This window comes from Salvelinus sp. IW2-2015, unplaced genomic scaffold (assembly GCF_002910315.2).
Source record: "Salvelinus sp. IW2-2015 unplaced genomic scaffold, ASM291031v2 Un_scaffold4128, whole genome shotgun sequence".
Classification (NCBI taxonomy): domain Eukaryota; kingdom Metazoa; phylum Chordata; class Actinopteri; order Salmoniformes; family Salmonidae; genus Salvelinus; species Salvelinus sp. IW2-2015.
In genome coordinates, this window is record NW_019945400.1 from 9,377 (window position 1) to 21,115 (window position 11,739).

At 49.5% G+C, this 11,739-nt stretch overlaps 1 pseudogene; it reads left to right on the plus strand.

Annotated features, from left to right (window-relative positions):
* The first annotated feature begins 1,933 nt into the window (after positions 1-1,933).
* Positions 1,934-4,398, plus strand: LOC112076917 (leucine-rich repeat-containing protein 4-like; annotated as a pseudogene).
* The last annotated feature ends 7,341 nt before the right edge of the window (positions 4,399-11,739 follow it).

An 11,739-nucleotide genomic window follows, 5' to 3' on the forward strand; every position in this document is an offset into this window, starting at 1 on the left:
GTTCTGAAGAAAAAAAAAAAAAGGGGGGATTGAAAACAGGAGCTAGAAAAGAGACCGAGGGAATAGCGCTTTAGCCTCATTTCTTTGCTGTGCTGTATTGGCTGCTGAGATCTACTCTACGCGTCCCCCGCCCCTCAGCTTAACACTCAAGCCCATGCTACCAAACCCCCACCCTACGCCAGGTGAAGAAATTGACGGAAATTATTGGGAAGTTGCGCGGGAAGCAGGACTGTGCCAGCTGCGGTGTGGTTGTGTGTTCTGATGGGGTGGTGTGTGAGCGCCGCTGCTGCGCGAGCACGTGATTTGCGTGCTGACTGCTGCTTGAGAGCGCAGAAGCTTCTAGTTAAGAGGAGAAAATAAGCGTAATGACGCGCAGTGTTGTTCGCGCGTAGCCTTTTCAACCGCTGCCAGCGCACACAGAAACAAGTGGAAGCACACGCGACACACCAAGGAGGAGAGGAGAGGTGGAGCTGACTGAGAACGACCACCAAAAAATCAGAACGGAGCCAAGAGAAAGGAAAGGTGAGGGTCCTGTTTCCCCCCCACCATCAAACAAAAGGGATGGAGAACATTTGAAAAGTGAACTTGGAATTTTTTCTTTCTTCTCTTCTAGAACGCTGCCCCCCACCGCTGAAACCCCACCATTTTTTCTTCTCTGCCTTGGGTTCTTCAGACGTGCGTAGTGTGTGTGTCGGTGAGTCACGCTGTATGTGCTATGGAGACTTGGAAGAAGAGCGTCTCAGCGGAGGCTATCGCAGCAGCGGATTCCAAGGACAAGCGGGGAGAAAGAGCAGCCGAGGAGGAGCGTAGAGGGGTACGCTTTAGTAGCCTGACTGGATTCCATTACGCCATCTGAAACACAAATGCTGGGATGGGCCTTCACATCTTTTCCTTCTTGCGGAATGATGTCTCGCTTGTGGGATGTATAAAAAGTGGGCCATTTTGGCAAGAATCTTCACGTTCATTGCTGTCCTGGAACAGAGCCAAAAGAAAGTATGTTACATTTTTCTGCGTCCTGGATTATAACCGTGATTTAATGTGAATTGACAAAAGAGAAACATCTCCGTAAGGACGCTGTAAATAAAAGCTTGAGGTACGTGATTTCTAGGCGTTTCGCAAACCTATTTTCAATGCATCTCCATCATCCTACTTCTATTTATTATTATCTCTTTCTCGAAACATTTAGAGCAGTCGGCCTCATCCCCCTCCAGTAGTGTCCATGGGACAAGAGAGCCAGAAGTTCTTGCTTAAATAGGGTAGGGCCAGCCAGAAGAACCAACGCCACCTTCCTCTCCCCTCTATATACCCCACCCCCCCTCCCACTTTCGACCACTCACCGCCACATCAGCCAACCCCTCCCCCCCCAACCACCCACCTCCGGCCCTTCTCCCCGGACGATGCTGATTATGAGCTGTGCCACATCATGAGTCTCCGTGGGCGGGTAGCTGGTGCGTGTTCGAGCCACCACGCCTTGTGTCTGTGTTGCGCTGACTGCCGAGGTGGGAGCAGGCTCTCTCTGTGCTATGGCGGGCGGGCAGCGCCAGGGCCTCAGGGCTGCCCACCGCTAGTGCAGTCGCCTGTTCGTAAGCAGCTGAGCAAGGTGGTGTGGCACATCCGGCGGCGCGCCTCATCGCGGTGCCCCCCGGGCATCCCGAACCAAACTACGCGTCCACCTCAACCTGATGGAGTAAGCGCCTTGGAGAAGGTGTGCAGGCCGACACCTTCCGTACACTGCAACCACCTTGAGCGTTATCTGCAGCTGGGCCGGCATACGCTCTTCCACGGCAGATGCGATGCGTGGGCTCGCCTTCAAAATGGCCTCACCAGCCTAAACACGGCTGGACGCTATTTGGACAACCGGCTACACTGGGGTGCCCAGTGGTGCCTTTGAGTACCTGTCCAAGCTAAATGGAACTTATGGGCTGAGATAACCCCATCGAGAAGATCCCTTCATATGCCTTCAACCGAGAGTGCCCTCGCTCATGCGTTTGGACTTGGGCGAGCTGCGCAAGCTGGATTTCATCTCCGATGGCGCCTTCGAGGGCCTGCACAACCTCAAGTACCTCAACCTGGGCATGTGCAACATCCGGGGGGAGATGCCCAATCTGAGCCCYCTGCTGGGCCTGGAGGAGCTGGAGATCTCGGAGAACCTCTTCTCCGAAATCAAGCCAGGCTCCTTCCGGGGCCTCCGCTCACTCAAGAAGCTGTGGGTGATGAATTCGCAGATTGGGGTGATCGAGCGCAACGCCTTCGACGACCTGAGCTCGCTGGTGGAGCTCAACCTAGCCCACAACAATCTGAGCGCCCTGCCGCACGACCTGTTCTCCCCCCTCAGGTACCTGGTGGAGCTGCACCTCCACCACAACCCCTGGAACTGTGGCTGTGAAKCCCTGTGGCTGGCGCGCTGGCTGCGAGAGTACATCCCTACCAATTCTACCTGCTGCGGCCGATGCCACGCGCCGGCCCACATGCGGGGCCGCCAGCTGGTGGAGGTGGACCGGGGGGAGCCCGGCGTGCTCCAGTGCTCTGCCCCCTTCATTGGCGATGCGCCAAGAGACTTGAACATTTCGGCAGAGCGCGTAGCGGAGCTCCGTTGCCGGACGGCGCCAATGTCCTCGGTCCGGTGGCTGCTGCCCAATGGGACTGTCCTGACGCACGCCTCGGCACACCAGCGGATCGCTGTGCTCAACGACGGCACGCTCAACTTCTCCAACGTCCTGGCGGCTGACACAGGCACCTACACCTGCATGGTGTCCAACGCGGCCGGCAACTCAAACGCCTCGGCCTACCTCAACGTGAGCGCGGCTGAACTCAACACGTCCAACCTCAGCTACTTCACCACGGTGACCGTGGAAGTGCCGGGACCCACCACGGAGATGCCCAAGCCCAAGACCACAACGAGCGCCCCTAACACTGGTAGGGGGGCAGGAGGAGAAGCAGGAGGAGGTGCGGGGGGCGCTGGCACCACCACCACCGCCTCGCCCTCCCTCTTTCAGCCCGTCTTCATCTCTACTCCCACTGTTCTGCTCCAGAACACCGAGGGCCAGCCAGGCGCCCGACCGTCCGCCATTCCTGCCTCCAAGTCTGCCACGGTCAAGCCACCCGACACAGTCCCCAGCCTGGACGAGATGATGAAAACCACCAAGATCATCATCGGCTGCTTCGTAGCCGTCACGCTGCTGGCCGCCGTCATGCTCATCGCCTTCTACAAGCTGAGGAAGCGCCACCAGCAGCGGAGCACGGTGGCAGCCGCCCGTACGGTGGAAATCATCCAGGTGGACGAGGAGGACCTGCCACCGCCAGCTTCTGCTGCCAACGAGATCCGAGACCACACGCTGCCCGAGATACGAGACCACAACAGCATCCAAAAACTGGATTATATCAGCCACAAAACAGACTATGGCTTCCCCAAACCCAAAGCTGACTACAAGGGGGACTACATAATCCACAAGCCCAAACCAGACTACATTATACACAAGCCCAAGGCTGAGTACACCACCTATAAACCAACCGTGGACTACACTACCCACAAATCTACCGTGGAATATAGTGCCCACAAATCTACACCAGATTTTAGCCTTCATAGACCAAAGGCTGATTATAGCCCGTTCAGACCTGAATATAGCACTCACAAGCAGCCTAAAGCAGATTATAGCCCCTTCAAACCTGACTACAGTACTCACCCGAGAACACCTAAAGCAGATTATAGCCCCTTCAAACCTGACTAACAGTACTCACCCGAGAACACCTAAAGCAGATTTATTAGGCCTTCAAAACCTGACTACAGTACTCACCCGAGAACACCTAAAGCAGATTATAGCCCCTTCAAAACGGATTATGGCACTCATCCAAAACCGGACTACAGCACTCACCCACGACCTAAACCAGACTACAGCCCTTACAAAGCTGACTACAGCACTCAGTCCAAATCCAAACCGGAGTACAGTACACACAAATCCAAACCCGACAACAGTCAATACAAACCAAATCAGAATACACCCCCAAGGCCGCGCCGGACTACATCGTCTTCAAATCAGACTACAACAGCTCCCACAAACAGGATTATGGCAACCAGAAACCCCAAATGGATTCCAGTCCCCACAAAGCAGACCATCACAAGGTGGGACTTACGCCCAACCTCAACCCAAATACAACACGTACAAGCCAGCAGGACACGGGGCTAAATGGACAGAGAACAACATCGGGAACTCTCTCCCTCGAACCTTGCCCAGCGCCACCACAAACCTCCCTGAGCCCTTTGTCATAAAAACTCACACCAAGGAGAAGGTTCAGGAGACTCAGATTTAACAACCCCCCTCCCCAGCCACGTCCCAATCCCCATAGCCCCCCCCCACTCATAACTACATGCAATAGAATGCACAACGGGGAAAAAAGGACAGGAACTTTCTTTTTGTACAGAGTGCAAAACTTAAAGACTGATCATTTCTTGTTGTACATGCTTATAAATAAATCTATATATGAAACTATTCAAACTACCATGGGCTGGTGATAGAGAAGCATATTATATTAAAAATAAATACATTCAAACTATTTTCTAACTTGTAACTTCTATTTAAAAAGGACGAGTTGTTTAACATACTATCTTGACTTTGAGAAATGAGGGTAGACTTGTTTTAAAAAAGAGGCATTCTGTGTGATTTGTTTTAAACCAATGCTACAGAGAATGCAGTGAAAAGAGAAAAAACATTTATACTGAGAAGACTTTCTTTAAGAAAAAAAACATTCAAAAAAAAGGTCAGTGTTTGATCTTTACAGGTTTATCTTGTAAAAGCACCATGAATTTGTACTGTGCCAAATGTTACAAATGCAATAAAAATGATTTTTGGAGAGAAAAAAAACAAACAGAGAGAGATGACGTTTTRTTCTCCCTCTTTTTTTCATCGTGGCGTACTGTAGCGAACAGCCAAACGCTTCAGACACTGCAGTAAGACTCTGCAGCTATACTTTAACCCTGCGTGTGCTGGGTGACTCACACAGAATGAATCACAGCACAGTGTCTGCTGCTGTTTTTAATAACACCTGATATGCCCGTGTGTCGAGGCAGGTGGAGAGAAGCTATGTTTAGTACGCATAACATTAGTCAATGACACGGTACTTAATCAAGGTGTGGCCCATTTCAAAGCGGGTACTAGATTTGTCCCGTTTTCATGAAGTTCTCCAAATGCATGGAACCCAGGAGAAATAGCTTTTAAATGGCCTCTATTCATACAGGGGTATTTGAAGTGCTCCCCAGTGATATGAGATTMCACTGCTGTCATGTCAATGAATGATTGCATGTGTGTAAAGATATGAAGATGTAGGGTGTGATATGGTGTGCTAACTAGAGGGGCTTGTTTTCTATGCGCTTGACTTCAAGTGATCAGAGAGGTGTTTTTCACTACGCGACTTGTGGATGTACGAGACAGACCCTGGTGATGTGAGCACACGTTCCTCTGGGCCCCCAAAACATCTCATTTCTCTTTTCATTGCATTCCCCCAGCTGTTGTGGCTTCATCAGTCAGCAACGGTTTTATGATGACAAATGCTGTGGGTCTCGCCGTTAACTGTGCATTCTTCAACAATCTCCCTCTCCATCTTAACATAGCCCTAGCCTAGCTCCCCCCTAGCCCTAACCTGCAGAGATGACATGTACACCGGGTCGTTAGCGTCTGTGGACGGCTCAAACTGGCTAACAGCGTGTTTTTTTTAGAGAGCTGGTTGTTTTGACTATCGGTGTAAGGAGTGACACGTACAGAACAGAGGCCTCTCTTTCTTTACCAAGACGCACGCTGGCTGTCAGCGGGACGCCGGAYCATTAACAACCGGGCGACAGGGCCCCCGGCGCCACAGCTCATTAAAATGCAAGAAAAGAGAAAAAAAGATCAGACAAAAACAAAATTGGGGGCATCTTAATAATCAGTAAAAGGAAGTAATAATAGGAGCTGGTATCGACGATGAGGGCATATTGCTCACTGTGTCTGAGTGATTCAACCTCGACTGGTTCTATAATTTACACAGCTGGACGAGACAAACCCTCGTGTAGAAAACTCGTCCCACAAAAAGAAAAACTACTGTGACGAGGTAGTGTCACGCAGCCCGGTCACCGCGCCAAGCCCCCAGCAGCGTTAAACGGCACATACTGTCCCCTCTGTCACCAGTTTACGTAACCGAGGCAGTAATGGGAGGACGGTGCAGATTGTCTCGAGGGATCCGACTATTTCCTCTCTACTCCTATTTATTTTGTGATGAGAGGAGAGAGGAGAGAGAAAGGGAGGGAGGGAGGAAAGGGAGAGTGCGACTATACTCGTCTCTCTGCTCTGCGCCATGCAGTAAGAGCATAAGAGAGCAGAGAGAGACAGAGACAGAGCAGAGCTAGCAGAAGAGAGAGAACAGAGCAGACAGAGCAGAGAGAGAGAGCAGAGATAGCAGAGAGAGAGAGAGAGGAGCAGAGATAGCAGAGGAGAGAGAGAGAGAGAGAGCAGAGAGACAGAGCAGAGAAGAGCGAGAGACAGAGCAGAGAGACAGAGCAGAGAGAGAGCAGAGATAGCGCAACAGAGCAGAGATAGCAGGAGAAGACAGGCAGAGATAGCAGAGAGACAGAGCAGAGAGAGAGACAGAGCAGAGAGAGAGAGACACGAAGCAGAGAAGAGAGAGACAGAGCAGAATAGAGAGAGAGAGAGAGCAGAGCAGAGATAGCAGAGAGAGAGAGACAGAGCAGATAGCAGAGAGAGAGAGACAGAGCAGATAGCAGAGAGAGAGAGAGACAGAGAAGATAGCAGAGAGAGAAGAGACAGAGAGATAGCAGAGAGAGAGAGAGACAGAGCAGATAGCAGGGAGAGAGAGAGACAGAGCCAGATAGCAGAGCAGAGAGAGACAGAAGCAGAGATAGCAGAAGAGAGAGAGAGACAGAGCAGAGATAGCAAGAGAGAGAGAGACAGAGACAGAGATAGCAGAGAAGAGAGAGACAGAGCAGAGATAGCAGAGGAGAAGACAGAGCAGATAGCAGAGAGAGAGAGAGCGAGATAGCAGAGAGAGAGAGACTGAATAGCAGAGAGAGAGAGAGCTAGATAGCAGAGAGAGAGAGACGAGATAGCAGAGAGAAGAAGACTGAGATAGCAGAAGAGAGAGAGCTGAGACAGCAAGAGAGACAACTGAGCATAGCAGAGAGAGAGAGAGCTGAATAGCAAGAGAAGAGAGACTGAGATAGCAGAGAGAGAAGCAGAGCTGAGATAGCAGAGAGAGACAGCAGCTGAGGCAGCTTTTGATGTGTTTATCCTGCAGTCAGGGCCCGTCAGAGGGAGAGTGACGTGTGTATGTGGGGGTGACGGCTCTGGGAATTTAGAGAGAGAGATGGAGGGAGGGAGGGGGGCTTAGAGAGAGGGGCCATCTCCAATCCAAAGAGACAGATTAGGAGGGGGGGTTTTGATACATACACACGCAAACTGATTAATATATCCTTCACACACACACAAAGTCAAAATATCCCTGCCTCTCTCACACACTCAGACACATAGCCCACATTTACTTAGATTACACACAGATGCACACAACCATATGCACACTGCCACTGAGCTGATAAGCAGACTAAAAATCTCTCTTAAACCCAAATACTTAGAGAACCTGAATCCCACACACATTACCTATACGTGTATTACATTCACTGTGTCTGTCACTGATGCAAACATATCGCTGGCACACAAACAGTAAGACACCCTTACACACACACAGCTCACGAACAAACAATCCCAGCCAGTTCACCTCACACAAAACACAAAGCCATACATGTTGTGCCCATGCATGACCTTGTACCATCTACCCTTGAAGACCCCCCCAACTACCTATTGGGTTAAATGCAGGCTTCTGCAGTGCACCGTAGGCCAACTCTGGTCACTTAGGCAAGGATCAGATATGATTAAATCCAAATACGCCCCCCCCCCCTTCTCTTTCTCTCACTCCTTCCCCCTCTCCCCGTTACCGTCGGTGACTCACGGCTTGCCTTAAGGGACAGTGTGTCAAAGTGCAGGGCTGGCTAAGGGACAGCATCTGACGGGCACTGTGGTGTGTCAAATCAAATGTTCTTTGTCACATGCTTGGTAAACAACAGGTGTAGACTGACAGTGAAATGTGTGCGTTTGCTTTGTTGCATATGCGAACATGCCCGTGTGTGTGCGTATGCATGTGAATGTGTGTGTGTCTGCGTATGTGCCTGTGTGTGTGTATGCATGTGTGTCAGCAGTGATTTGTGCTGTGGATACTTCATGTGTAGGGACAGCGGGGCGAGCTGCGGCGACTTGGGGGGGGGCTTGGAAAACAAGCGTAGCCGCTTCATCCAGTCCATTTCATCGCCATCGAATGGCAGAATTTGTCATTGTTTCTCCGGTGTGATGATTTGAGCAGGACATTGGTTTGACGATGTGATAGTGTGTGAGAGCCACAAAGTAGCATCCCAATTCTCACTGGAGTGTGCTGAATGCAAGAGACAGTAGAGTAGAGCGACGAGATGAGAGAGAGAATGAAGAGAGAGAGAGAGACGACGAGAGAGAGAGAGAGAGAAGAGAGAGAGAGACGAGAGAGCGATCGACGAGAGAGGAGAGAGAGAAAGAAAGAGAGAGACACTAGAGAGTGTGAAGCAGACAGGAGAGCAGAGAGAGACGAGATAGAGACAGAAGATGAGAGAGCGTAGAGAGAGAGAAAACCAGAGACAGAGAGACAGTAGAGAGAGAGTGAGAGACAGTAGAGACGGAGAGAGAAACCGAAGGAAGTGTTGATATATTTTTTTGTTAAGGCAAATCAAGTCTGACATTTTAAGGTGGAAATTACAGGAAAATTCTCTGCAACAACAGAGTGATCAAGTTAAGATAGCACATACACAATATATACAAAAGTTTGTGGACACTCCTTCAAATTAGTGGACTCTGGAGCAGTGGAAACGCGTTGTCTGGAGTGAATCTCGCTTCACCATCTGGCAGTCCAACGAACTAATCTGGGTTTGGCGGATGCCAGGAGGACGCTACCTGACCGAATGCATAGTACCAACTGTAAAGTTTGGTGGAGGAGGAATAATGGTCTGGGGCTGTTTTTCCATTGGTCAGACTAGGTCAGACTAGGCCCCTTAGTTCCAGTAAAGGAAAATCTTAACGCTACAGCATACAATGACATTCTAGACGATTCTGTGCTTCTAAAGCGAGGTCCACACAGAAATGTTGTTGGTTTCTCGACATCGGTGTGGAAGAACTTGACTGGCCTGAACAGAGCACTGACTTCAACCCCATCGAACACCTTTGGGATGAATTGGAACGCCGACTGCGAGCCAAGCCTAATCGCCCACCCTCAGTGCCCAATATCACTAATGCTCTTGTGGCTGAAGGGAAGCAAGTCCGCACAGCAATGTTCCAGCATCTAGTGGAAAGCCTTCCCAGAAGAGTAGAGGCTGTTATAGCAGTAAARGGGGGMCTAACTCCATATTAACGGCCATGATTTTGGAATGAGATGTTCGACCAGCAGGTATCCACATCCAGTACGTATGGTGGAGCTGTGCTGGTCTGTAGAGTTCTGTACCGTTTCTGTGCAGTATTATCCTACACCAATGCAATACCATTGGCATACTGTGCTCTACCCATGATATACCACATCATCCAATGTTGTACTATGCTGTAGTGAGCTGACAAAGCACAGTTGTGTAGCTGGACAACAAGAGGGGTCCTAGAGGCAGTAAGGTGTCTGTCCTGTGCTTTCTGTACTGAATTATATCTCTGCTATACCACACCAATCTATACTGGAGTGGTTCTGTACTGAATGATATCTCTGCTATACCACACCAATCTATAACTGGAGTGGTTCTGTACTGAATGATATCTCTGCTATACACCCAATCTATACTGGAGTGGTTCTGTATCTGAATGATATCTCTGCTTATACCACACCAATCTATACTGGAGTGGTTCTGTACTGAATGATATCTCTGCTATACCACACCAATCTATACTGGAGTGGTTCTGTACTGAATGATATTCTGCTATACCACACCAATCTATACTGGAGTGGTTCTGTACTGAATTGATATCTCTGCTATATACCACACCAATCTATACTGGAGTGGTTCTGTACTGAATATATCTCTGCTATACCACACCAATCTATACTGGAGTGGTTCTGTACTGAATGATTACTCTCTGCTATACCACACCAATCTATACTGGAGTGGTTCTGTACTGAATGATATCTCTGCTATACCACACCATCTATACTGGATGGTTTCTGTACTGAATTATATATCTCTGCTATAACAACCAATCTATACTGGAGTGGTTCTGTTACTGAATTATATTCTCTGCTATACCACACCAATCTATACTGGAGTGGTTCTGTACTGAATTATATCTCTGCTATACCACACCAATCTATACTGGAGTGGTTCTGTACTGAGCTAACGTGGTGCCGCTAGCTAGCTAGTCGTTGGGGGCTGYCAGGCAGGCCGTGTCCAGGGCGACACAAACGCCAGTCCTCCTCCGGCGGAAGGAAGCAGCTCTCGCTCTACTCCGTGTGCTTCATTAGCAATCACTGAGGAAGCCATTTGGAAGGAGACGAGCATGCAGCATGCACCGTGTCCGCCACAGCTCACAGGACCCTGACGGATGGAGAGAGAGGAAGAGAGAGAGGGGAGGGAGGGAGAAGCAGAACGCTTGGAGGGGAGAGAAAAGGAGGGAAGACATGAGAGAGAAAGGAAAAGGGGAGAGAAAGAGTGAGCGGGAGAGAAACAGGAAAAGTAGAACGGTAGAAAATCTGAAAAATGCAAAAGAGGAAAGATGGAGGCAGAGAGAGAAGCGGGCAGAACAGACAAATCAGCAGAAAGAAAGTGCAGGACAAATGTGGTGGAGCAGGATAAGCATGTTGGTGAAATATTAAATGGAATAGAATAAACAAATATGAAAAGAGGGGAGACAGAGCAGATAGAAAAGGAGAAGGGGGWAACAGAGAGAGACAGACAGGGAGAGACAGAGCAAGAGAGATACGGAGCAAACAGAACATGATGAAAAAGTGCCAGCTAGAGATAGAACAGGGAAAGAATGAAATCTTTGATTGTGCCTGGAGGGCTGCACCAGCTAGAGGTGTAGGGTGGGGAGGGGCAGTATAGTACAATAGGAAAAGCTGATAACCAGTAATGGACTGAACCACTGGTAAACTTGGGACTTTAATGGTTCTATCTGCAAAAAGATGACTGAGATAATTGGCTTTAAAGTTCTGAACCCTCATTGGTTTGAATGGTGTCAGCAATTTGTATATTGTATTATTTTGAACTATATACACAGAGAACATTGAACAGAACAAGGCTATAGTCCCAAGTTCTCTCACTAGGGGGCGGAGGGGGGCAGTAAATGGTATGTGATGTACTAGGGGTTGTGTGCGGTTGTAGGGGTTGTGTGTGGTTGTAGGGGTTGTGTGTGGTTGTAGGGGTTGTGTGTGGTTGTAGGGGTTGTGTGTGCGCTCGGTTGTGTGGTTGTGTGTGGTTGTAGGGGTTGTGTGTGCGCTCGGTTGTGTGTGGTTGTAGGGGTTGTGTGTGCGCTCGGTTGTGTGTGGTTGTAGGGGTTGTGTGTGCGCTCGGTTGTGTGTGGTTGGTTCTTCTATACTTGTGGGGATGTACTATCCTTGTGGGATTTTAGAACAAGGAAAATGCTCTCTCGTGGGRACATATCCCATATCCCATGAGGACAAAGACTATTTTAAGTTTAGGGGTTAGGT